Consider the following 27,093-nt stretch of genomic DNA (forward strand, 5'->3'; position numbering starts at 1 on the left):
AGCGAGTCTTCTTGTCCAGCCGATCACGACTTCCCCTCACCCCCCCCCACACACCCCCTTTCACCTTGTTTTTTTCCAACCCAACCTACTAATACTGCAGATGCTCCTGCCTCCGCTGCTTCTGCTGCCCACCCCTCCTCCTCCTCCCCCCAACACACACACACACGCCCGGCCTCATGTCACCCCCGCTCCACTTCCATCGCCTCCGCCCCTTCGCTCTTATCGCTGCTTCCTATCTCTAGAGGCCTTTCCCTCCCATCCCTCTGCCACTCCTTCCATCTAGTAGTTTCCCTTTCTCCTTTTATAATCTTCCACTGGACCATTCTCCTCCTCCTCTCGCCCCATATCCCTCCACTACTCTCAACTCGTTGCCCCTCGGTCTCCGTTCACGGAAACGATTCCACTCCCATGATGCCACCCACCCCCAAATCCTCATCCATCCCCGTGGAACAACACTCGCAGATTTTAACATCGTTTCACCGTCTCGGAGACTTTCTTTGGACTCGACTCACGTCGCAAGGAGATCCGTGCTCAAATGGGCAACTCTCGCAGGGAAATGAGACGAGGATGTTCACCATCGCTTCGGAATTACAACTCACACCCACCATGAAAACAACGCAATTACCCACTTGCTTGTTGATAGAGCGAATTTGATCGTTTGAAAACCTTAATATTTATCATGGTAAGCGTAGATATGATTCGCTCCTTAAAATACTCAAATCATTTTGGTGTGAAAAAACCATTTCTTATATAGATTTGAGATATTTTATAACATATTTACATATGTTCTCATTGGTACATTATTACTAGTGTGTACACAAGGCCGTCTAAATACTGTTTATTTTTCCAGTATCTGTCAGAGAGTGGATATAGACTAAAACTCTTAAGAGAACACCATTTTTTAAAAAAGGTGCTTCGTCGCAAATGTGATTTTAAAGTCATATCAGAGAAGCGTGAAAAATATAAAATATAATAAGTATGAAGAAATTTTTTTCTATGAACTGTTTATCCTTGGAAATTTCTGCGGTCCTATTCATTAGCCAATTAATACGACGAATAAAAGAATCGCCGCGGCATTTGTAGAACTACCGCACCTCAGCCGCGCGATTCCGCCCATATTCCTTCTCAAATTAGTAATTTGCGTCGACCACCAACTTATCAATCCACAATACTCGCATTAAACCTGAATGGGGTTTGAAATAAATCTCTTTATTACACCTCGACGGGAAAATGGAGCCATTGAGAAACATCCTCAACACCTCGATTCGTTGATTACGTTTTCGGAGCGTCGGTCGCCTTTGCAAAAACTTCTGGAGACAGTGACAAAACTATGCACACCACCAACCCGATCCTTCGTGCTATCGCCCGAGGAGATTGTTTAATTGAAAAGTTTTGCAAATCCTGCGCTGTTAACACTTCATTATTTAGTCCCCAAGAAATTTCGACGGAGCGTGTCGAATAGGCATTCAGTTTCCGGAAAAACCAAAGAGTTTCATGGCGGTGAAAAATGTAACCATCTTTATTAGCTGCACTCCATAATGTCGCTGAATGCCACTCAGACTTTCACCAATGATATTCACGCTATAGACTGAAAAGTGAATTGCAAAAGAATTTTGGTATATTCTGTACTCATAAAAATGCTTAACATGGAAACAATCTTGATGCGAGGCCAAGAAAACTTGTAACTAACAATTTCTCATCATTACTTTCATTTAGGCTATTTTCGTGCGATGAATTGCAGCGTTCCTCTAGCTTTACTGCTGCGACCGACCACAAGGAATTCTGACGAGTAGGCAGAGCTAATAATCATTAAAGTTACCTACTTGCTCGTCCAATGTTCTTCCCTATTTTCTCTGCCTCGTTACTGGTCATCGCTGATATTATTTGATGACAGAAACACAGGAAAAACATTTTTGTAATAAACTACTTTATATTGATGGGAAAAATGAGATTTCCATCCATGATTTGGGTGACTCTTTTTTGTTGTCTCTCCCGCAAACTCTAAGCCCATTGTAAAACTTTTTAATGTTAATTAGCACCATTTATATTTAAGAAATAATTGAGAGATTTTTTTAAAGTGACTATTATTTTCCGGATGAGAAGAGACCGCTGAATATCAAAATTCAAGACCAATCAATGATGGTATTGCGGCCTTCTCTGGCGTCTTATTTCGACACTCCGCCTTTATTCATTAAATTCATAGGAATTGAAAGCGGGGCGGGATTATGATTTGGATTCTATCGAGCTGGATAGATGTTTGATGCAAATAAAACAATAGGAGCCAGCTACAGACGAGGGAAACTGAGATGAAGTCTACCAATTACTTTGAAAGGATGAACGTTATAGGAAAAATTCCAAAGTGAACATGGACTCAGATACAGAATTTGTAACTTAATTTGATGTTTTTCGTGAATAAACTCGAAAATTTAATAATCGGTCCAATGCAATTTTATGGGCAATAAATTCTAACATCAGTTTTTACAATGCTCGGAGGAAAATGGCATCATTACGGCATTTTTTGTATCAACCCGTATTTCGAAGACAAATGATTTATACTTCTACTCATTGTACACTCTTCAAAACATATGTTTGCCCTCAAATCAAATGCAATAATGATGGCACAAAGGGACAAGGGCCACTCCTCCAATGTCCAAAACAATTTCATTCCCTTAAGCGACCCCATATTTCCTCCTCCCCGACCTAATTACTTTGGACAATTAAGAAGAAGGGATGATGCAATCGAAATGATGAAACCTTCACACAGTTTTTCGATTGAAGAAAACACTGGATGATGTTAGAGCCTTGTCGTTTACTCGAGAGTGCATTCAATGTTACCTATAGTCTTCCGTTTATCGTCTAAATTGGATTTTTAGGGAAAATTCAATGCATCAATCGGCAAATTTAAAAATTAAAAAATACCTATCCGTAAACATTCACAAAGGGGTAATCCACAAGAAATAAAACTCTTTTTTTCAATTGCCTATGGCAGCACGTTGTCAATATGTGGCGCACTTCTCCATGGGATTCGGAATCACACAGATTAGGGAAGGAGTAAAGCAGTGTTCAGAATACATCATGATGTCTGCTTCTTATTACTTCTAATTTCCAATTTTTGCAGATTTAATTACATTAGACTAGTCATATCCCCTTGAGATTTAGGGCTAAGAAGAAGAAGGACTCGTATATTGAGAAGATTTCGACTTTTTCAAAGTCCATTTCTCAAAATTAAATTAAATTCTCAAAAATTCCGCTCTCATACTTCCGCCTTTGTTTCACAGTGACTAGTTTTTTTTCCGAAAAAGAGTTCTTTCGGGAGGCCCATGAAAACTACTTCTCTCGAGGAATTGGTTTAAAATCTAAGCTTGAAAAACACCAGGCTTAGGAATGATTGCCGGCGGTTCGAGACGCACGCCGTGGAGATGCCAAGGTTGAAAGCGACAGACACCCTGAGGGGTGACTCCGGCGCAAGGTTGCCAACCGGAGGGTCGCTTTTGGATACTCACATGTACAACTAACGGTTCATTGCTTCTCTTGAGGGCCGAGATATGCCACCATCTGGTACCAGAACTGTGAACTCTCTCTAGGCGGAAGTAAATAGCCAACCAAATCCTAGGTTGCCGCACACTTCACGACACAAACAAAGGGTTTGTTCTCTCAAAATCATCGTCCACCCGTTGGACTGGGATGGAATGACTACGATAAATATGGTTTATCTGATAAACTAGATTCCCTTTCATTCGCTTGCCTATCAAATGAAATGGAGGCATTCCGTCTTCTAATTCTCGTTGCTTCTCACTCCTCCGAGAGTTGAGACGAACACCGCAACGAACACTTACTCGCGCCCGCCTCTTCCTTTCATTAGCAACGGCGCCATTCCCCCAACGCCCTCCCAAGTCCGTCGCGACGACTTCGACCGCGAAAAGATATGGCCGCTTTATCCCCTTTTCTCTCTCTCTCTCTCTCTCTTTCCCTCGTTTCCATCCAGGGGAGAAAGACGTAGAGCGGCGGGCGGGGAAGAAAGAGAGATAAGAGGAGAAGTGGGCGCTGACCTTCCTTCTCAATAGCGCTTCGATATTCACAAACCCCCGCTTCATTTATTCGCAAATGCATCCCCAGCAAAACTGCAGGGCGGCGATGGGGGAGGGGTGGGGGTGTGGAAGGGGGGTGGGGAGCGGACGATGGCCTATCCGACTGCGGCAGTAAAGATACGAAAAGAGTGGAGGCCGACCGGTTGAAGTCCTTGCGGCACACGCGACGCCATTTGTCTCATAAATATGGCGTAAATATTGCGACGGTAATCCCTGGGAGTTTCCAGCGCCTTCTCGTTCAATGGAGGCGAGTTCCTTATCGGAGTTCTTGTTCATTTTCTTGAATTCCAACGCCCGGATCGCCCATCCGCTCAACAAAATTCATCGGACGCAATTTCATTAGTGGCTGTCTTTATGAAATGATTTGAAAAGGTTTCACACGCATTTCTTTACCCCCGCTCCTTCTCATCGTCGAAAGATGAAGGATTTTGAGACGAAACAGCCAACATTTCCAGCACTTTCATCGGAATAAATGCCTGCCTGCCAATTTCATGAAAATTGCGAGGAGGCACAATTTCATAAATTACGAATGATGCGGCCTATAGAGTGGAAATGAGGGCTTTCAGTAAATTATCTCTCTCTCTCTCTCTCTCTCTCTCTCTCTCTCTATATATATATATATATATATATATATATATATATATATCCGTTCAGAGTAGACACGAAGCCAAATCGTCCAGCCGAGCAATAAAGAAAACACGCTCTCATCGTTCATATATGAACGATGAGAGCCGTTCTCCAGTAAAATGTTATTTCAAATTCGTCAGAATCACTCCTATAAAGTTTTGCTGAATGCAATATTCTTCCTTCGCTACTCCTTCTATTCCAAGACGAAAGCCACGCATATGGGAATTTTACGTAAAGAAGAAATGAAGAGCTAGCAGGACATTTACCAATTGTATAAACTCCACTCCCAATCACTGTTTTCGTCTCGACAGAAGATCCAGTGCTGACATCGGCCACTCCTCAAATGTCAATATCAATTCAAACGCCCTACACGATGGAGGGCAGCATATTGTGGGTCCTCCCGAAGGGATTTCGATATTTTATTTGGAAATGCACAAAGACGAGGAGAGAATAATTTTAAAAAACGCATGCCACCACATTTATAACCAGCGACCACAATTGTTTATTGCTCAAAATTCAAGTTACTGTTCCTATTCTACCCAATAACAAAAAAATATTCCCATCATCTCTAACATAATTTATTCGGCTGTTTTCCGCGTTAAAATTCTTTAGAAAACGAAGACTTCCAGCTTAAAGCTTTTAGTCATAAAAATCTTTCCCTGGTGTGAAAAAAGATCATTTCCAGCAGGATGTTTCAAAATATTTCAAAGGCACAGTTGTTAAATTATGACTAGTTCACTTCAAAGGTCAATCCTTTGCATATTCATGGACTTCGATGCAAACGAGACAACGAGAAAAAAATGTCTCGGAGCTAATTGAGAAATGCAGACGAACAATTTTGAACGAGGAAAAAGTTTCCAAGAAGAGGACATTCTATATTTAATGAAAACTTCTGTAACTTTTAGTGATTGTAGGGATCTGAACTTTGTAGCAAAATGCATCTCTCACGCCAACAAACCTTAAAACATAGCTCACCTAATATAAAATCAGTAATTCGACAACCTTTCACCGTCAAAATGTCACGCAATGTATTCGATTAAAAGAAACTGAATGCATTTAACTAGAATGAATGAAATAGACTCCTGAGAAAATTTAAATTTCGGAGTCGACAATATTTGATTTCTCGGTCTCCATGGAATCGTTCCATCTCCAAGGCATTGGCTGAAAATCAATCCATGCACCCATCACGACTAGAGCGACATGATTCAATGTTCCTCAGAAATGAATGCATTCCAGGTCTTTCACACTTAATGATAAAGAGCAACAGCCACAGAATATTAAGTCACTCAATGACAGGTTGAGATTAATACTTCCATTACTCCGGAATGCGGATGGAACACTCGTCGACGAGAAGAAGTTTCGGCCGCAAAGCCGTGTGACATCTCCAGACTCCCTAATCTCCAAACTAAAGCCGAGGAGAGTTTCCGGGCGTCAGATGTTTCCTGGGAAACCGCATTCGTCCCAGAGTCCCACCCGAAATGTGTAATTGGGCACCATCTCCAAGGGCTATCTGCAAACGTTGCACGTGGCTAGACACTACACTCCGTCTGTCTGTCTGTCTGTCTGCGCTCGCAGCGTTCAGCTGTGGAGTCGAGCATTGCGCGTTCTGTTCATTATCTGCAGCATCGGATGAAACAGACCGGCGCTGCACGTGGACAACTATTTCGCAAGCGGAATGCTCCTCCAACTGCTCAGGACGGCCAATAAATCGCCAAGTCACACCCTTCAAGAAAGTCTTCCAGTACAAATTGCGATTTCTTCCTACTATTCCCCCGATAAATGAACGACACCGAGCAGGTCGCGAGAGTTCGACACTCCGACGAGTTTTTATGGACTCTACTACCACTCGAGCCGTTCCATTTCGTAGGAACATGCGAAAGTTTTCGTCATTTGCAAATAAAGACTCCGAGAGCGCGGCGCGGTCGCGTGTAAATCTGAGGCATTCCAAAAAATCCCTCCGTGCCAAGACTTCGCGCAATAAAATTACAAAAGAGTTGAGGCGTGCTCAGGATTTTAATGGCGCGTCGCGTTGCTAATTTATCGCTTGTCATCCCGTATGGCCTTTTTGAGTTACTTTCTAACATTTTAAATTGTTGCAGCAGATATAAATTTTTCAGCTTTGAGAGCGTGGAGCAATATGGATGGTACAACGGAGGAAGTCGAAAGTCGTTAAAAACTAAAGACTTCGTAAAACTATTCATTTCACCTCGAAAATGGCAATGCTAGAAAGGAAAAAAAAATCACCCTGAAGATATCAAGCATAATGGATAAAAATATAGCCAAAGCTCAGCTGTTAGTATTAATATTCTACGTGACAGTACGGATGAATTAGGCATATATTTAGCAGTGATCCGGTAGGATTACTGATTTACCAGGGATCCTGAAACATTAGGTTAGACAAGTACCTATAACTAAGATCATAGAGGCACTATTGGGTTATGTTCATACCTAGCCAATGACTAGGCCATTATGGCCAATCATATTGCCTCGGTAACACCGCCTGCTCATTTACCAATGACTGCTAGCATGAATCTAAACTGATTCTCCATTGGCTTTCCTCATACTAATCATTCATAAATTGAGTGTAAAAACATTTCACAGCATTCTTAAAAATTACACATTTGGACACTTGTACCAACTTAAATGACACGCTTGTTCAGGATTATCAAAATTCTATTGTAAACATCAAAGTGAATTCTCAAGGAAAATGTATAGCAAAAATGATTCAGCGGAATCAGTTCATGTAGTGGTTTAATGTTGTGAAAATGCGTGCAAAATTAAAATACCACCGTAAAATATAATGCCAGCCTTAAATTTTAAAATTTCTGTCGAACAATATCAAATGAAAATATTATAAATAGTCAAATTTCTCCCCAATTATTACATTAATTAAATCTTTTAAGAGTTACACTTGAAGCCTTAAAAAGTATGCCCAGAATGGCGCATGACAATGCAAAACATTTGAAGAAAGGCTTCGAGCGGTATTATGAAGTCAATATTCGATGGAAATAACAAAGAAAAAGCGTCGGGCGTGCGTTGGAAATCGGGTGATGAGACGAGCATTGAACTTCCTCCGTCTCCTGAAATGTTGCCGCTGTGGAGGAGGAGCATTAAATTAAATTTTCAGTTAATCGAATGCAAATATTACTACTCAAGCGAATCGAATACAAAAATTGCAGCTCCCCCATCTTTATTTCCAGTACTTAAATAGCAGCGATTTCACCACGCCTTTGCAGTTGAACTACGCATTTTCTCTACCCTTCAGAAATCCTTTGGCGCATGGAACAGAGCTAAGGCATGCTTCACCAGAGATACCGCAGCAGAGGGTTTCCCTCGGCTACGAAAATATTATCGTTGTAATTACGCATGTTAAGAAAAAATGAAAACTTTCGACCAGCAAAACTTCACTGGCATTCAATAACTTTTGACATTAGCCAATGCAATTCTTCGATCAAGATAAACGAGGAAAGCCAATGGACCAACTTGGTGCCGGCATCTGTCTTGATCTCCCAAACAGACACACGTATATATCTGCGCCCGCATAAGTCTATCGGCTTTTAAGAAGCTCAAAGCATCGAATTTATTTTATGTTGAACGATTCACGCATCTCAAGTAAATGCTTGTGCTTTCATATAATATCGTAATTTCAAAATATGACAATTTACACAAGTGACCGCGTCGCTGTGTTCTTTATCCGTGGAAAAACTTGCGAACAATAGATATCCCAAAATCGATCCCAGGAGCCGCGATTGACAAAAATGACGCCTCTGATCGGTTAGAAGTTAAAGGTAATTAATAGCAGTTTATGTGACACATTAACATCTTCTTAATATGCATTCATAACAAACTGTGAAGATCTTCAAGCCAATTGAAAATAATCCTTTGTTAAAATATACCACGAGCTCCTACGAATACCATACCACTCGTTCGTCAGATGAATTTTCTTGCGGCATTATACAGTGTGTACATTATTTCAAAAAAATGTAACCCTTGTCCTGTCAAGTCATGAAAATGTCAGGGTTGTCATGGACGATTCAAAGAAAACGTATCATTATTCAAATTTGAAAATTGAACCAGTTAGTAAATCAACAACTGATTACTGCGTTCACTTTCCTGGAAAAATATCATCGAAAAATAAATTGCAAAGCTTAAACGGGAGATGGGGATTCCATTTAGGCTGTCTCGCCGCTCACTTAATGACGAAAATAAAAGGGTAATGTCCATCTTTACACTGCGTTCGAGCGCATCCAAAGACCTGGAGACGACATCCTGGTATTTTAAATGCATTCGAGTGTAACTTATTTACAATCGCAAAAACTTATAGTATCGACCACAACCAGGTATCAACTAAGTTCCTTCTGGCCAACGTAATCACCTCTCATATTCCATATAAAATGAAATCACTGAGATTTTATTTCATTACATACATAATAAAATAACTCTGATCTTTTTCAATAGAATTTTACATCTGTTTTTTAAGCCTGATATTGAGGGAGCCGATCACTTTCTAGAAGAGTGTTCGATGGGAAATCAATGTTACATTAATAGGTTTTCAAGGAACAAGCCAAGACAAGCAAGATGAAACTCAGTGACTAGATTTATAAATTAGCCATTCATTCCGATGTCATCCATGGAACATCTGCAGTGCGTGTGGACCCTCCACATGTCATTCGCCGTAACAAATACCAAACTAACCACGGTTATCCACCCAGAAGATTCGCTTGATAGGTGTTGTGGTCAGAGATCATCTCGTACCAAGTCCTACATGGCATTCTCAAATAGGAATGTTCCAAGTAAGAAACCAGTCCCTTTCCCTGTCCTGAGCGAGACTCATTAATAGAAGATCTGGTATCCGAAAAATATTCCAATCTGGATGAAACCAAGGATGACCAATGTCACCCGGATTTAAACGCGTGACCTCCAAGTCAGTAACCTAACCCTCTGCCCACTGATCCACCTTGTGACACAAACACTAGCGAAGTAATTTTAAATCCATATTCTTAACATTAATGCTTAGCGAGACCACAATTCATGTGAGAAATAAATACTAGCGTCATATATACAGGGTTCGTCCGGAATATAAGTGTACTGAGCTCAGGAAAAAAAAATTATTACACTTTTACATATCTTAAACTAATATTCTTCAAAATAGGACCCTTGTGAGTCGATACACTTGTTCCAGCGGCGTTCCCATTCCTGGAACGCTCCCGCGAAGGCATCATCGGGAACCTCTCGAAGACTCGTCGTCGACCTCTTCTCTGCCCTCCACGAACATCTTGTGCCACCGAAAGATCATGTTTCTGGACATGGCTGACTCCCCGTAAGCCTGGTTAATCATACCGACAGTTTCGGTAGACGATTTCCCAAGCTTTACCGCAAATTTGATGGAATGACGCTGCTCCAAAAACTTCGGCATCGCGTTCCGTGACGTGGGTCGAAGCGTGGAGGTTCGCGTTAACAGAGCTCCTCACTACACCACAGCTCAGAGCCGACTGCCTTTTTCAGCGTCGCTTGCCAACATACCCCCCTCCAATCGCAGCCCGTCAGAGCGGTGCTGGGCGCGCCTGGAGCGGCGCGCCCAGCCCAGGAGTCAGTACACTTATTTTCCGGACGAACCCTGTAGTTACTGTCGCCTTAGTGTTATAAAAAAATGTTAAAAACAATTTTGAAATCACTGACTGATCTTCAAATTTTTAACAACATAATAAAGCATTTACTCCCATAGATATCCTAAACGGTTTGGTCCAAAAGAAATTCGACATGGAAAATCACACTCCCCATGTCCGTGGTATCACTTTCATCTGCTGAAACATATTTTCCCACGTTCCCAGATTTTAAATATCTTCGTTGGCAGATGTACATACAACGATGGCCAAAATGCTCTCACCAAATCCTTTCCTCAGTGCATAATCAATAGTCTACTGAGTAGCAAAAACTACGCATGCGTTTATCTGTACATAATTCACTCGACAGAACGATTCAAAGTAATTCCGATGAATTCAAGCGAGCTGACAACAGATGGAACCTAGTAATATGAAACTAATATCCCAAGCCCCAATTCCGCACAAAATAATACGAATAAAGCTGAATTTTTAGTTGATAAAAATGAAAAATCCATAATCAACTCAGGGAAATAGAATTTTATAATGTCTCCGACAAAATATGAAAATATTGTCAATTTTTTCAGTCTTCCAGTACTTCAAAACAGATGAGGACCTTTCATGTCTCTTATTTTTAAGTATTTGTTTGTATTAAATTCACTCCACTAGCAAATTACATTGAGGAGAGAAAATATCTACCACCAATGTTTTTTCTCTATAAAGGATAATTACCCCGGATGGCTAAAACTAAAGAAATTAATTGTTTAACTAAATCTACTCCCGTAGATTACAGAGGCAGCTAATTTTATCGCACCATAAGGAAATATATCATTATGCAAAAGGTAATATACTACACGGAACTCTATACAACGCAAGTAATCCAATTCCTAATTCGTAATAAATTAGCGAATTAATCATACATAAAATATCTTTTCTTGGCAATCATCATTTATCTATAGGTCTAAACTTGTGCTAGCGGCCCCATAATTAAATTCTTTTAGTCCGGAAAACCACATTTAATTTACCAAGTAAAGAAAAATACCAGGGCCAGAACAATCAATGGTGTTTATTTTGCATGCAGCCCATTTCTATAATAGTAACATTAGACAAGCCATTGCTGACAATTACAACCATGTCATGGAATCAGTAATTATAGCGCCTTGCTGAAGCATATTAATTTTTTTTACTAAAATGGTATAGGGGGAGTGACTCCTAACACGCAGGAGGATATCTCTTGAGGTACATTTCAATTCATTTGCATTAAAAAATCAGTTCAAATAAAAAGCAACCTAACTATAAAACATGGGATTTTGTAGCATGGATAAACTAGACAGTTTGAGGGTATTTTTACCGGAACACACACATGCATATGCTTGCACGGAAAAGGCACACTTCTAAGGGAAAAAAGCAAAATGGTGACTGTCCTGTATTTAATGCCTTTCGAACGCCTAATATATATATGTATATATATATATATATTATTTTTTTTTATTTTTTTTAAGGTAATCTACCGGTTAAGGTAGGTTTTTGGATGGACACAACTACCAAACAAATATTTTATTACTCCTAACAAAACACAAAATCCATCATCCTACTCTATATCAGGTCCCTCTTCATCTCTGAGTACTTTCTTCCTCCCTTCATCCCGTCCAACATCCCTATCCTGTTCCTTCCCTTTCCTCTTTGCCCAACATTCTACCCTCTATCACAGTCTTCAACATCCCACTGCCGGTCAATACCCCCTTCATCCACTTTTCCTGCCTCCACAGGATTTCTCCCAACAAACCCCTCTCTTCGCCCACCATACCAAGTATGGTGGGCGAAGAGAGGGGTTTGTTGGGAGAATATATATATATATATATATATATATATATATATATATATATATATATATATATAAATAATCCAACTCTAGAACAAGTCCCACTTCATCTCTGTGTACTTCCTTCCTCTCTTCATCCCGTCCAACATCCCTATTCTGTTCCTGCCCTTAACTAGTCGCCTAACGTTCTCCCCTCTATTACAGTCTCTAACATCTCACTGCCGATCAATACGCCCCTCATCAATTTTTCCTGCCTCTATAGGATTTCTCCCGACAAACACCTCGCTTCACCCACTATACCGGGTACTTCTTCATTTGTTTTCCTTTCGGTCCATTTCACCTTCTCCATCCTTATCCACACCCACATTTCAAAAGCCTACTTCTATCATCCTGCTTCAATGACCACGTTTCAGCGCCATACATAACTACGCTCCACACCAAAATTTTGACGAGCCTTTTCTTAACATCCTTACTTAACGTCCCTCTCATCAACTCCCTTCTCCTTGTGAAAGCCTCTTTCCCTCGCGCAATTCTTCTCCTTACGTCCATACTATTTTGACAACTTTTGTCCAAAAAACTTCCGAAAGAAATACACTGTTCGCCCTGCTCTAGTTATTACCCTTCTATGTTTAGCTTAGCTTTTTTCAGGAAAATAGCATACATATTGTTTTATCAATATTTATTCTCATCCCATACCTGACGCAACGAATTTCCAATTCACTCAGCAATGCTTGCAACCCCTTGGCTGACTGACAAACTAAAGCTTGGTCATCAGCAAACCTAACTGATTTATGAATTCCCCGCCCACTTTCATTCCAACCTCCGGTTCTTTCCATGCCTCTTTAATAATTTCCTCTGCATACAGGTGGAACAGCAACGGTGACAGTGGTCAACCCTGCCTTACACCCCATTTGCCCTAATCTCTATCCTTAATTTATGATCCTTAAAACAACTTTAGTTGCATGGGATATCAAACTTATTGTCCTGTAGTCCTCACATGATGTAGCCTTTACCTTTTTCGGAAAAGGAACTAAACCTGATCTCACAAAGTCTTCCGGCCAGATTCCTTCCTCATAAATACTACGAATGAGCCCATATAGCCTCTTCCTCCCACATTTTCCTAAACATTTCAATGTTTCCGCGGGAATGTTATCCACCCCCACGGCCTTCTTTACCTTCATCTCCTTTAATGTCCTTTCTATCTCATCGTCGAGCATGCCTGGACCTAAGCTATCTTCCTCTACGTCATGTTCCTTTTCTACGTCTAACTTTACTGGTCTAAGTTCTTTACTATACAGTTCTTCTATATATTCCTTCCATCTCTCTTGGATCTTTCCTGTGTCAACTATTACCTTATTCGCTTTATCTCTAACTGTTCGTATAGATCTCCCTTTCTTACTTCCCGATAAATATTTCACTTTGCTATACAGCGCACCAATTTCACCCTTCCTCAGGAGACATTCCATATCCTTGCACTGCGTCTTTCACCATGCTTCTTTTGCTTTATTTGTTGCCCGCCTTAGTTTATTGTTTGATTCTTTGTACTTCATTATGCCTAAATCTGTTTTTACATTCATCCATTTTCTCCGCTCATCTATCTTTGTAATTATCTCATCCGTGATCCATGGTTTCCTTGTCCTTTTCCCATTAACGGTTCCAATAGTGTCTTTTGCGGCTTTCAATAACCCTTTCTTTATACTTTCCCATTTTTCGTCGATAGTACTCAGCTGTTTACCATCCTCCATGCTTTCCTCTACCGCCTGTGGGTACTTCTTTCTTGTCAATCCATTTAATGCTTCTACATTCCATTTCCTAACCCGCCGCCCCTGCCTTATCTTTTTGAATTGGACGCTAAATTTCATAACAACTAAATTGTGGTCAGATTCCGCATCCGCTCCCGGGAAGCTGTGGGAATTTATCACACTGTTCCTAAACCTGTGCCTAACCAGGATATAATCTAGCTGATACCTTTCAGAGTCACCTGGCATTTTCCATGTATACCTGCGTCTTTTGTGGTGTCTAAACCGAGTGTTGGTGATGACTAACCCCTGTCTCCTGCAGAACTCAACTGCTTTCTCCCCGCGGTCATTCCTCGTGCCTAAACCGTAGTCCCCCACCTCATCACCATCTCTTCCTTCGCCTACCGTCGCATTCCTATCTCCCGTCACTATCAAATGTTTCCCTGTAGGAACACACGCGATTATGTCCTCTAACTGATCGTACATCCTATCGACCTCTTCTTCCCTATGGTTGGTTGATGGCCTGTATACCTGAATAATAACCAAGTTCGTCGGTTCTTCTTTTATTTCTACTAGTAATAATCTATCCGATACCTGTTCTATGGGACCCTCTGGTCAGTAGTCCAACGCTTTACCCTATATATATATATATATATATATATATATATATATATATATATATATATATATATATATATATATATATATATATATATATATATATCGATTATACGGAAACACTCACACGAGCAGTTTTATTTTGGGATGGCACAATAGAACACAAATAAAATTGTAGCACTTTAAAGGACACTCACACGGGAAATTGCTCAAACTTTCGGTCTTCTCCGAGGCCTTCTTCAAGTTAGAGTGAAAATATATTATATTTATTTATATATATTATGTTATATGTGTTCTATTGTGCCATCCAAATATTATATATATATATATATATACTACCTTGATCAAAAATTTCCCGGAATTTATTCAGAAAAATAAAAATACAAGTTTATTCATCTAAATCTATATTGTCCCCTTCAAAGTAATCCCCATCGACTGCAACACACTTATGCCAGCGCTTGATCCAATCCTCGAAACATTTTTTATATTCGGTTTTCGGTATGTCCATCAGTGCTTCCTGCGATTTTTCCATTACTTCCTCTCGGCTGCTAAAACGCGTTCCCCGTAATGGTTTTTTAACTCGATTGAACAGAAAGAAGTCACAGGGAGCCAAATCAGGTGAATTCGGTGGCTGTTGGATGGTATTTGTTGCATTTTTCGTCAAAAAATTACGAATAATGATAGCACTGTGCGACGGTGCGTTATCATTGGTGCAAAATCCACGAGTTTTCTGCCCACATTTCTGGTCTCTTTCGGCGAATTGCTTCACGCAAACGTCTCATAACGCCCAAATAATACTCTTTGTTTACTGTCTGGCCTTCTGGCAAAAATTCATGATGCACTACACCGTTGTAATCCATGAAAACCGTCAGCATTGCCTTCTTTTTTGACTGAAAACGACGTGGTTTTTTTGGTCTCGGCTCATTTGGTGAACGCCATTCACTTGCCTGATGTCTGGATTGCGTGTCGTACTCATAAACCCACGTCTCGTCTCCAGTAATGATCCTTTTGATGAATGTGGGATCGGATTCAGCCTCGCAAATCATGTCTTTTGCGACGTCAACACGGTCTCTTTTTTGCATGAAATTGAGGTCTCTTGGCACCAACTTTGCTGCTACACGACGGAAACCCAAATCATTAACCACAATGTCTTGGGCGGATCCATAGGCAATGTTCAAGTCCTCCGCTATTTCTCTGATGGTTAATTTGCGGTTATTGACCAACATTTCTTTTACTTTATCAATTTTTTCACCGACTTTCGATGTCGATGGTCTGCCACTGCGTTCATCATCTTCGATTGACTCACGACCACTTCTGAACCGCTCGTGCCACTGGTAAACGACCGTTTTTTTTAGAGAATCGTTGCCGAAACACTTTTCCAACATTTCCAACGTCCGTGCGCCACTAAATCCGTTTTTTACGCAAAATTTAATACAAGTTCGTTGTTGCAAATTTAAATCCATTTCTGCAATTGTAAAAAATCGCAAACACACACAGAGATAGATGTACTCTTGGCTACGTAACTTCTGCAAATGTCAAGTTATGACACTAAGATTTAAAGGGAATATCAACAACAGATGTACCAATTTAACAAAAAAAACAGAACTCAAATCGGAACGATGGGAGCGCCACACGGTGGTTATTCCGGGAACTTTTTGATCAAGGTAGTATATATATATATATATTATATATATACATATATATATATACACACTAGTATGATATTCCGAAAGATCTCTTTTTCAGACTCGGTGGGGAATAAGTTTAAGTTGTAATGGATAAAACGATACCTTTATATGCCGGCTTGGAGTAGGTACATTGTGCATTCCGAATAAGTTGCTAGGAGTTAGATCTCAATTTACCATTTGGGAGTGACCACGCGCCCTGAATGAGCGATCCTCAATTTGACCAAACGATCAAATTATCGGATGCCTGTCGAGACGTTTTTGTGATCCAGACACAACCGCCTCCTACCACCCCAGTCCTCCTTCCTACCCCCGCCACCGACACCCATCGCCAATCCACTCCCTCCTCCACACCATCCCCTGAGCGACACCTCCCCACCGCCCAATATGGCAAAACCTGCTCAAACTCAATCAATCACCCTCACCCGATATTACGCAGTACGGCGTTGATATCTCGATTTGGACGATAAAGCTGGGCAAAATATTTTTCCTTCGAGAGTTGCCTCCGATGAATACGCAATCCGCACTCTTCCTCCGCTTTCAACCTCCATTTCCCATGTCTTTGTAACAATCTCTTGTAGGATAAGGGGGGAAGTCCTTCCACCCTGAATCTCATGAGCCGAAAGAACCCTCCCCTGCCTCTGACCCTCATCCATTCATCCACGCCCACTCCTTCCCCCCCCCCCATGTGATTCCACAGGTGCTCCCCGTGTTCCCCCTTCCGGAAACTCGCATATCGCCCAATTACGAACCCTTCCCCCTCTTCGTATTCCGGTCGGGAGCGGCGAATCGGCCACAGGTGAGCGCCCGCCCACCCGAACCCCGACGACTCGAGCCCCCGCCATCCGTCTCACCACACCCAACTCGCCGCTCCTTTCCTTTCCTTTATAAGGTCTTTACCGCCTCCACCCCCCCCCTTCACCTCCCCATCCACCCCCTCCCCCCTTTCTCACTGGCCGTAATGACAATTTGCTGGAGGAGGAAAAGTGGAATGCAGCCGCAAGAGGCGACATTCCACTTCTCCCTCCACCATTCCTCCTCCTCCTCCTCCTACTCCGAGGAGGAGAACCTCTCTCCCTCCCTTCCCCCCCTCACTCCCTTCCTCTCGCCCGCTTCTCATATTTCCTCCTCCTCGGCAAAGGGGCGACTCTTGCCCACTTTGCCAGATGATTCTTCACGCACTGCGCAGGTTGTGCTCCTTGTGGCTTCACGGAGTCACACAAGGGTTTGTAAGGCGACGGGGCGGGAGAGAAAGGAGAGAGAGGGAGGGAGGGAGAGAAAGCCAACTCCGGTTTCAAAACACACGACACCAAGAAAGCATCCAGACGGATGTCATCCGATTCTTTAGTCCGAGTAACAAGAATCTGAGAAATCGAATTCGTTCTGCCGCGAGGTGGTATGGGGGGGGGGTGAGGGAGAGATGGAGAGAGTCACGGGAGTTGTTTTTTTCGTTACATTGTGGTTCCGCAATCCCATCCGATTGAATGACGGCGGAAGAGGAGGAGGAGAGACACGTTACGTGTGTGCCTCGATTCTTAAAAGTTTAGCGACGGAAGGAGAAGGAAGGAAGGGAGAGAGAGGGAAAAACAAAGAGAACTCCAGCCCGTTTTCGTTATTGCGTTTTTGTCGCTGTCGAGCCTACGGCCGACTTCACTTCCGCAAAGCGATGGCAATGTTGTCACACGAGGAAAGGACGAAACGTCGTCGAGAAGGAAGGAAACGTTGTTGGGCCCGGAGGGCGTGCGCGTCGGAACGCATTTACTTACCGAATCGGCGAAGAGTTGACGACACCCTCGGATGTGTTGTGACGGGTTGAATCCTTACGAGAGGGAAACCGTGTTGGGGAGGTCGTGGGGTCGTAAGGGGGAAGGAGGGCAGAGAGGTCGGATCCCGGTCCTCCCGAGAGAAGAGAAGACCCTCCCGTCTGCTGGCGCCGCGGTCCCCCCTTCGATCCTCCTCGTCCGCAGACGGAACGGGGTGCGGCAACCGTCGTCACGGGCGCAGCCGACGAAATCTCACTCTTCCGCCGTTGGAACCCTCTTCCGCCCTCCCCCTTCCCCTCTCTCTCTACCTCTCTCTCCCTCTCTCTCTCTCCCTACACACACACACACACACTCACACACACTTGGGCGTCGGTGCACTGCACCGCGAATCGGACTCCGCCGAGGGGGTGTTTTCTTATCCCTTAAATATATATTATTTCTTTTCGAAACTTTTACGACGCAGACACCACTGGTTGGAGAAGTCAAGAAATCCCGTGTTGCGCTTCCCTCCTCTCTTCGGCCGTTCCCCGATCGAATCGTCAACACCAGCACACGCACAGATTCACCATCACGCTCACGGGTAACACGGAATCGCAGCGATCCGCCAACACACTCACGCTCGGCCCTCTTCCTCGACAACGGAGAGACCGGACCTCTCTCTCTCTCGATCTAATTCGCTGCCTCCACACTGCTCTCTCTCGATCGCGCGCGCTCGCCTGTGTGCTGGGTCGCGAAGGTCTGACTCGCTGGACCGCTCTCCTCTCCCAGCTCTCTCTCTCTCTCCCTCCCTCCCCCCTCCACTACCCCCTTCCCCTTTCAACCCTCTCCTCTCGCGCCTCTCTCCCCCCCCCTCCTTCCCCCCTTCCTCCTCTCACACCACCCCCCCATCATCCTCCTCCATTTCGTTATATGCCCTCCCCTCCCTGCAATCATCACTCCTCCAGCGCCGTGCCAACATCCGACCCACAATGCTCCGCGGCCGTGAAATGCGGGAATCGCCGTGCTGCTGCACGCAGCCCGGGCTCACGAGTGACTTCTACTACTTGCGCGTGCTTGAGTTCGTACTTGCGCACGTTGAGGAGCACGGCGCGACCCAACGGACACGGCGGGTGTCGGTGGAGGAGGAGAAGAGGCTCTTTCGAACGGGGATCAACTTTTTTCATTCCATTCCACATTTCTAAACGTTATAAAACCCAGCCTCTTCTTTTCCCTCCATTTCTTTTTTCAAAGGCCCCGGGCGTTCGCGCCATTAAATACGCTTCTGAAATATATGGTCGGAGTCATATGGTAAACGTTCCAGAAGTTTTCGGCGGCGTCCATTTGCATATCCCCCTCGGGTTTTTTTCCCTCGTTTCACTTCGGAGCGATTTTGTGAAAAAAATAGGAATGCGGCGAATGGGTTTGAGACCCACCGCGGCGGCGGTTATTGCGTATCGGTGCTAACCGAAAGGTGCGATGGGATGCGACGGATTGTTTTTTGCCGGCCCCCACCTCCGTCTCTTCCTCGTCGAAGGGATACACTGCAGCCGGGGCGGAAACACAGGGGTCGGGTCGGAAATTATGTCGGACACGCACGAGGGTGAACTGGCGTCTATGAAGAGGCGGGGAGGATCCCAATGGCAAGATGGGCATCCACCGCCTCAACGATGGGAGTCGGAAACAAAATGCACTGCTTGCTGTTCTCATCAAGGAAAAGGATGAATAGTAGCGATTGATCCGCGATGCTCCGCTCCAATGTTCTCGTCCTGTGAAATGTACTTTCCGCCGCAAAGAGAACTACTTCTACGATAACTAAGAGAACTTCTTTTTCACCGAGGTTGGGTTGCGGTTTTAATGACATGAATCCAAATAATTCCCTCATGATTACTTCCTCTGCTATATCGGTATGGCAGCGTCACGGTTAATTTCTCAATTCAGTCCAAAATTCTGAATGTGTCCCAAATCTACCGTAGTAAAATAAAGTAAATAGCAATCCACTGATTAATATTCTGAGTTGTTAGAAGCAATTATATCATTGATGCGGTTAAGAAGTTATCCCACGTTAAAGATAGCTAATTATACATTGAAGAGAAAAAAAACACTAGAGCACACTCCTGACGAGTTCAATGATACATGTGACAAAATCATTTCGTAATAGAATCATTCTTAAATCATTCATCACTGCAAGTGCCACTATTTATCATATATTCAATGACTATATTTCGTCGATATTATTTGGCGAAAATATTTATCATAGAGTTAATAATATCATAACATGCCAATTCCTAATTTATGGCATGAATATCGATATAAATGAAACAGTTCATGATTTATTTTTCTTGGAAAAGGTTTTGGGATGAGAATACTTGAGTATAACATTTTGGTGAGAACTATCGCTTATATCGTTCTCGGGACGCAAGTTACGTTTATTTGCCGACGATGCAGTGGTGATATCCGTGATCCTGTGGAAACAGCTGCTTTGTCAGATGGCCTTAATTCTATTCAACGCTGGTGCGACACTTAACAATTAGAATTACACTTGAAAAAGAGCGTCGTCATACATTTTTGGAAAGAGAGTAATTCCCACCCGAGCGCCTACTGCATTGGGAACACCTAAATGGAAAGTGTAGACTCAATCAAATACCTAGGCGATACCCTAACTCACGATCTCTCCAGGGTGAAACACATACTAGGGGGAATATAAGGGCAAGCTAACAAAAAATTAGGATTTATTAGAAGAGTATTGGGTAATTGTGATGAAAAGGTCAAAGATAAATGTTATCCCCTTTCTCTGGTTGGGCCTCATTTGGAATTTGCTGCAGGTGTATATGGTATCCTTACGAAATTGGATTGATTGCCGAATTGTATGGCGTGCAGCGTAGAGCAGCTAGATTTGTAAAACGTTCTCATGATGAACTAAGTCGAGTAACAAACATATTAGAAGTACTAGGCTGAGAATCCCTCACGGAGGGAAGTTTAAATTACAGATTAAATCTCTTGCATATATTGTAAGCATGTCTCTTTAGCAATGATGTTGAAATTGCATTATTACCCCATCGTACCATTTTAGGAGAGATCATGTCAATTAAATTAGAGAGATTAATTGTTGAACATTTAGATTTAAGATATCTTTTTTCCACATACGATATGGGATTACAATAACATTGTCCGACTGCGATGAGGCCATATTTGCGTAAAATTAGTCTGGTGTGGATTCACCCCCTGCCACACACCCTCGCTGTGGCTTGCAGGGTGTATATAAATAAATAAAAACGGGAAATAGGGATAAATGGGATTTTTGAACGCATGATGTCGGCTGGAAATAATGGGGAGATGAAGAAGGGAATAATGTCTCGCAAAAAAGTGTTTTTATCTTCGGAAAAATTTATGCAATGCATAAGGAAACGTTGCAATGTTAGGTAAAATATCTGGAAAAATGTCAATCGGTGGCTTGCAGGGAATAAAAAATTAGAGAAAATAAAATAAGATATATTGGGTCCATGCAGACGCACTCTACGATGAGATGGAAAGGGCATTATGGGAGATGAAACTAAAAAAGGCAGAGGGGGTAGATAAACATTCCCGCAGAAATACTTAAACATTTAGGCAAAAATTGGGAGGAAGAGGCTATATGGACTGATCCGTAGTATTTATGAGGAAGGAATCTGGCCGGAAGACTTTGTGAGGTCAGTGTTAGTTCCTTTCCGAAAAAGGTAAAGGCCACGTCATGTGAGGACTACAGGACAATTAGTTTGATATCCCACGCAGATAAAGTTGTTCTCAGGATCATAAACAAAAGAATAGAGAGTAGGGCAAATGATTACTTAGGGGATGATCAGTTTGGGTTTAGGAAGGGGAGAGGTACGCGTGATGCCATTGCAGTAATGATATTATTAATCGAGAGGAATATAGAATACAACCAGGAGGTATTTGCATGTTTCGTAGATTTCGAAAAAGCGTAATAATGTCGGGGAGAGGTTCGTCAAAAGTTTGATGTGCCGCGTGGTTTTGTACGGCACGGAAGCATTTTCAAACCGAATGATAGGTGTACATTGGAATTTATTGATATATCTAATGCGCAGCACTTCAGCTTTGCAGGGCTGACTTAATTGCCCTCTCGCGTGAACAAGCACACGTACGGGTGGACCCACTCATTCTCAGCGCAGACTCATGGATGAGAACGCTCAATCCATTCAACAAATTCTTAAAACCGAAATTCAAATGCAATCATTAAAAAATCGAACATTTTCGAGAGAAACTCCTTACTCCATACGAAAATATATTGATTTTTCCGATAATGAAGAGGTTCAATTAAAATTAACAATGAAATAATGTCCAGGTGAATGTGTCGATACACTGATATATGGCTCTAGGGGAACATTTTCATCAAAGGGAGAATAAGAACTTTACTTAATTTATCCATCAAAAATACACCAATGCTTTAACTCCGACTTTAGGAGAATTAAACTTATTTAAATAGAAACGTAATCGCTCAAAATGAAACAAATATCAGTTTTGAAGGGCGATTGCATTGTGATTGCCGAGAGCTTTAAGAATAATGGAGAGATATGCGTGCTTAGGGCGATAATTGGGCGATAGTTGGATTTGTGTGATGCTTATGGATTTAGAGGATTCAATGGAACTCCACCGGAGAGAAAAGGGAATAAATCACACCCGTTACAACATCGGAAGCCTGGCAGAGAATGGGCGAGGAAATATATTTTCAATCACGCCTACATGGTAATGAAGACAGTTTCTGATTTGAAATTTTGCTGATTCTCATTCAAAAGCTTGTCACTGGATGGCAGACAAAATATTAATCTGACGATGATAATAACTGCACAGACAGCTAATCGAAACTGAGGAAAGAGGCGAATGATAAATCGTAGATTTAATTCTTGATGGATTATGCATACAGATTAGAAATTAAACGTTGTTGTTCATAGGAAAAGGTGTATACTAATTTTAAGTTTCTCCCTCCACGTAATGAAACAGATTCCAAATATTGTGGGTATGAATTGGACAAATTTAGAACCTTAGAGAATGGCATGAACCGTATGAATATAATCCCACTGTAAAAATTAAAAAGAGCCATTCGTCCATTCTATTCTCCTCTCTGGTAATTTAAAATAATGAAATCACACATCAATAAATGTTGAATGTGACATCGCACCACTAATTTCATGACAGCTAGAATTCCATGTTCCCTCGGCTCAAGGGATGCAGCGAAACAAATCATGTTTTTCCATTGACGGAATTAATTTTTACTCCCTAAAGTTTTACCAACCGATTTTTATTAGTCAACTCGATGATCTAATCTGATGCCGAAAGAAATAAAACGAATAAATCGCATAACCAAATTCAATTCAACCACGCTTCAAAATATTACAATCCACATCATTTTCTAAGAATAATTAAGCGACCACTTCGAAGCACATTGGCTTTACAAATGCGTTAAAGTGGGAGACACTACAAGTAAAATAGACGCATAAAGCTCCATCTTAATCATCAGAAGTTCAGGGACAGTTAGCTTGAAAAACTCTATTTTTTGTTTGAATGTCTCTCACGTCATCCACCGAACACTCTCCCTCATTAAGGGAATCCTTCCACGCCTCAATGGACGGGTAAATATATTTACTGTCGATCATACTCGTATTATTGTGTGATATACTCAAAAAAGAAAGAAAACAAAGAAAAAATATTGTGGAAAAAGAATATAGAATAGAATGAAGATAGATGGCTAAAAGAATATGGACTCGCAACTCATGAAAGCCTTTTAGACTTCCATTGAACTTATGCTATGGACTGAGCTTGGGTGCCGGTCTTTTCATTCGTCGTCAAGCAAATTCAAACTAAACATTAAGTCTGCCGTTCAATTTTCATGATTAAGAATCGCTAAATCGATTTAAATGCTGCTTTTTCATACCCAATGCTATGAATCAACGGATCTTTTGTGTGATAACCTCTTTGGGATGGAATAATAAACGGTTTGCTGGGCTGTGCAATATCACTCCCTCCCTCCAAATCTGCGGTGATCCTTTTAAGTTGCCCTTCAGCGGTCATTTAGAGAAACTCATCTCAATTAAGATCAGTGCGACGTATTTATCTCTGAATACATATATCAGTAGAGTATTATCTACGTTTAATGGTTTTATGATTATTATTTATTGAATGTTTTTTATTTCTTATCTGAAAGAATTTAACCTTCACACTTTCAGGTTATCAAAGGGGGCAGAGAATCCAAAGCGTACAATCACCGAAATTAATATTATTTATACAAATGAATTAGGCTCGCATGAATTATTTGCATCATTCTAGGTTTTCTCCCGAGATGGGATTATAATTTAGCCGCCATATTTTCGTAGGAGCAAAGCGGTACCTGTGGGAAGGCAGTTGATTCGTGGAGATGTCTTCCCGTGGGACTGCGTTAAAGCCCAGATGTCTTCAAACTCCGACTCCAATTGAGTTGTTTCATTGAAAAGAAAATTTCGAGTGGGAAGAACAAAATCGAGATTGATTTGTCTTCCAGTGGCACGTGTACGCCTGGGATACCGATAACCTAATTCAGGCCTGACATCAAGTTTCCCGAAAGCCGAACTGGCAAAGTTTCCACAATAACTATGCGTGCCCGAGGCGGGACCAGAAACCGCGACGTTAGGTTCAGCGAGAAGCCGTGTAACCCATCAAGCCAACCTGGTAGGCCACATTATAAGGTATGCCAACAAAGACATTGAATGATATTCAAAGTACAAAAAGATGGGATTTCATGAAAAATAAATAATTTCACGAAATGACGAACAGCGGAACCAGTCAAAAATTGAAAAGGTTTTTGGCCAAGATGAGTTGGAACTAAGACACAAACCCGGAGGATTCCATCTTGTAAGCAAAGTTTATTGAGTCCCCATAATACGAGGGTCATCCGGAAAGTAGTACCCGTTCGTGCCGCATGAAGTGCTGACGACGCGAGTAGCCGCCGGACGAGGTCAGATAGCTTCAGTGGCTTGTCTGCCTTCTCTGAGCCAAGTTGCGTGACGCTAGCATTGCCTGTGTTGTTTCTGTGATTGTTTACAATGTTTAAAAAAATTGAGAACGCCGCCAGTTGTGAAGTGAGGGCAGTGATTAAATTCCTCAATGCAAGAAACGTTCGCCCATGTGATATTCATCGCCAATTAAAGGAGGTGTATGGAGACAATGTAATGGACGAGTCGTCTGTTCGGCGGTGGTGTCGCAACTTCAACATGGGGAGGGGGAACACACACGACGATGAGCGTTCGGAGAGACCGTCTGTCATTACAGACCAACTGGTGAGCTCAGTTGACGAATTCGTGAGGAACGATCGGCGCGTCACAATTGATGACATCTGTGAGCATTTTCCCAATGTTTCTCGAACAATTGTTCATGAAATTGTTAAACACCATCTGCATTATGCAAAAATTTGTGCAAGATGGGTCCCTCGCGTATCTCAATGAGCTGGCGGCGAAGGACTATGCAGCAGGAATACAGAAACTTGTCACACGTTATGACAAATGCCTTAATTTGCTTGGAGATTATGTTGAGAAGTAGTTTAAAGTATCCTCTTTCAAATAAAATTTTTTATGTTTGTTAATATTTACTTTTGTGTCTTTATTTCACGAACGGGTACTACTTTCCGGATGACCCTCTTAGTATATTTGGACGTAGCTGACGATATTTTCCAGGCTGCCTCGAAAGAATCCGGTGATGATGACCATCCCTTCCATGGAGGAGCATTAGAGTAGAGCGAATACGAAAGGATTTGAATTACAATGAGGGAGACATTTTCGATTAGACGTTCGGGAAAACAAACTCGATAACTCACCAATCGAATTCATTCGGACATAAACGTTTTCGATGAGCGACAAGATCATACCAAATTACCATTCCCTGGAGGGCTCTAGCTTAAAGGTGCGTGCAATATATAGTATATTCCATCTTTAAGACGATTCATGGCCAGGCCACAAGGCGGAGACAATGGAACCTTCGATATTTGTCGCTCATCCTATGTTCCAGAAACTTTCCTTAGTTTAACAAAAGAGTTATATAAACTAACAAAGACTCATTTAACAGACTTATTTTATTCATATATATATATATATATATATATATATATATATATATATATATATATATATGTATATGTATATTATTATTATTAGGTATTCTACCGGTTTTTGGATGGACACAGTTCCTAAATAAATATTTTATGACGCCTAGAAAACAAAAAATCCCACTCTACATCAGGTCCCTCTTCATCCCTGAGTACTTTCTTCCTCCCGTCATCCCGTCCAACATTCCTATCCTGTTCCTTCCCTTTCCTCGTTTGCCTACCATTCTCTCCTCTATCACAGTCTTCTAGATCCCATTGCCGGTCAATACCCCCTTCATCCATTTTTCCTGCCTCCATAGGATTTCTCCCAAAAAAACCCTCTCTTCGCCCACCATACCAAGTACTTCCTCATTTGTTTTCTTCTCTCTCCATTCTTCTCCACACCCACATTTCAAAAGCCTCCCATCTACGTCTATCCTCCTGCTTCAATGACCACGTTTCCGCACCGAACATAGTAGCTACGCTCCATATCAAAGTGTTAACAAGTATTTTCTTAATATCCTTACTCAACGTCCCTCTCATCAACTCCCTCCTCCTTTTGAAAGCCTCTTTGCCTAGTGCAATTCTTCTCCTTACGTCCTTACTACTTCGACCGTGTTGGTCCAAAACACTTCCGAGATACGTTAACTGTTCTACCTGCTCTAGTTTTTGCCCTCCTATTTTAATGTTTAGCTTAGCCTTTTTCATTCTAGAAAATCGCATAACCTTTGTTTTATTAATATTGATTCTCATCCCATACCTGTCGCACTGAATTTCCAATTCACTCAGCAATGCTTGCAGCTTGCTTCTTAAAACTTAAGCTTAAAGCTTGGTCATCAGCAAACCTAACTGATTTTACGAATTACCCGCCCACTTTCATTCCTACCTCCAGTTCTTCCCATGCCTCTTTAATCATTTCCTCTGCATACAGGTTGAACAGCAACGGTGATAATGGGCAACCCTGCCTTACACCTCTTCCTAACACTGCCCATCCGGACTCCCCGTTCCCCACTCGCACGTGAGCAGTCGGAGACATGTACAGGTTGCGGATTAGCCTCCTTCCCCTCC

At 42.0% G+C, this 27,093-nt stretch overlaps 1 protein-coding gene across 1 annotated transcript in view; it reads right to left on the reverse strand.

Moving 5' to 3' along the window:
- Nucleotides 1–18,663, reverse strand: part of LOC139700371 (uncharacterized) — a 108,317-nt gene extending 89,654 nt beyond the window's left edge. Inside the window, exon 1 of the mRNA XM_071599010.1 lies at nt 17,946–18,663. The gene's annotated coding sequence lies outside the window, so the exon portion shown is untranslated. The remainder of the gene's footprint in view (nt 1–17,945) is intronic.
- Nucleotides 18,664–27,093: the final 8,430 nt, after the last annotated feature.

Source organism: Hetaerina americana, unplaced genomic scaffold (genome assembly GCF_022747635.1).
Source record: "Hetaerina americana unplaced genomic scaffold, ioHetAmer1.1.p SCAF_10, whole genome shotgun sequence".
In the NCBI taxonomy this organism is placed as follows: Eukaryota; Metazoa; Arthropoda; class Insecta; order Odonata; family Calopterygidae; genus Hetaerina; species Hetaerina americana.